Source organism: Mus musculus, chromosome 17 (assembly GCF_000001635.26).
Source record: "Mus musculus strain C57BL/6J chromosome 17, GRCm38.p6 C57BL/6J".
In the NCBI taxonomy this organism is placed as follows: Eukaryota; Metazoa; Chordata; class Mammalia; order Rodentia; family Muridae; genus Mus; species Mus musculus.
The window spans coordinates 18,598,158-18,599,979 of record NC_000083.6 but is presented as its reverse complement, the minus strand read 5'-3'; positions in this window follow the sequence as shown (position 1 = coordinate 18,599,979).

Below are 1,822 nucleotides of genomic sequence, written 5' to 3'. Positions count from 1 at the left end.
TTTAACTTTGTTGGTGTATTTTTATTTTATGGGGAAACATACCTTAGGTAAAAACACAATCTCATATGCCATGAAATTGCCTGAGTGCATTGTAAGAAAAGGCTTTTAATTTGATCCTGTTCCACATTCTTTTGCCCACTTAATCCTTTTTACTTTTTCAACGTTTACTTCATTGGGATTTTTTTCTCCTTTGTTAATTCCAAAGCACATTTTCTAAATATAGCTTTAAACCATTTCATAACAGGGTGATCTATGTCATATCTATGTGTTTCATAACCTCTACAATGCAAGGTTATCTTCAAGTAGACCCAGATAAGGCTACTCAAAAGCAGGGTAGGTAGTATACTTAAGAAATTCTTGGGGAGGCTTATGAAAATACACATGTAATGTGCCATAAATGATTCTGAAGAAATTTTACTTCAATCTAATATCTCCAAGGTGTACAAATAACGAAAGCCTCTCTACAGCCTGCAATAGGTAGAGATTCAGAAAACTATTGAAAAAGCAGTTGATCATGATCTTAACATGGAGGTCTAATAAATAAGGTCTTTGTGAAACAGCTGTGTTGTCTATTTGATTTTCACTCTTCCCATTATATATGAGTTTGCCAATGGGTGTGCCACTGTTACCTTAGTAATATGTTAGGTATATGTTTCCCTCATGTTATTTGTGCTAGTGGGAAGACTTAAATAGATTTCCAATGAAGACATACAGTCCCTCTACTTGAGCTGGCCATTAGACAAATATGGAAGTTACAAAGGATATAGTGATTAGAGAAAGATAGACCATGACAAAAAGTCCTATGTTGTTGTACTATCCATTTTATATTTGGTTTCTTTCATATAACCCTGGGGACAGAAAAAATATTATTTTAAGTATAATGTACATTATTTGTACAAAATAAAAATGAATCATGGAGGAATGGGTCATAATAAAATAGAAAGCTATAAGTGATTTTGAAATATAATTGAGTATTTTATACAAGTGTACAGAAAATTAGGTTAGAGAAAATTGAATGACTAAAAATCAAATGAATAATTTAAATTAAAAAAATAAAATTCAACAAGAACAAGTTCTGTTACCAGGAATTCTCAAATGAGTTGATGCACCAGATAGGTAAATACTACATAATATATGTATAATCAACTAAATTTAAATGCATATGGCAGTAGTCATGAAACTTACATACAGTTGAACATGTCACAGATTTTGTTAAACTATGAATATGGGCTCTAGTTGGATTGCGCTGGTTGACACATATTATATTTTGAATAATAAAATATTTTTCCGAATGAAACTTCACACTGAGTTAGTAGGTGACATATAATGTCAAGAACTAGAATGCCATAAAAATATAAATATTTTCATTTAATTTAAGACAGGTGGTAGATTCAATATAAATAAATAAATTCAAACAAAACATTATATATATATTCAATAAGAGATTTACAAATATTATGTTGTTCATTTCCAAATATGGTATATTGAAAAGTAAATATGTAATAAATTTAAAAACAAGTTATATGACAATTGAACTGTTATTATGATTAAATAATAGACATTAAGAAATTACATTCCAATGGATTTTGTAAACTAAATGTTTTGTCATTTCAGGAAGAAAAAAAATTCTCATGAACTTTAATAGAATTAAAAAAATAAATTAAAAGAAGAGTTTTCATTGAAAAAGGATACAAATGTTTGACGTGATCTAGGAATGGAGCCATCAGGTCTTATACTCAGAGAAGCTGTTTAACATATCATAGAACAATATATGAATAATGCCATTCATGAGGTTGTTAAAATAAAAGGTAATTTTTTTCAA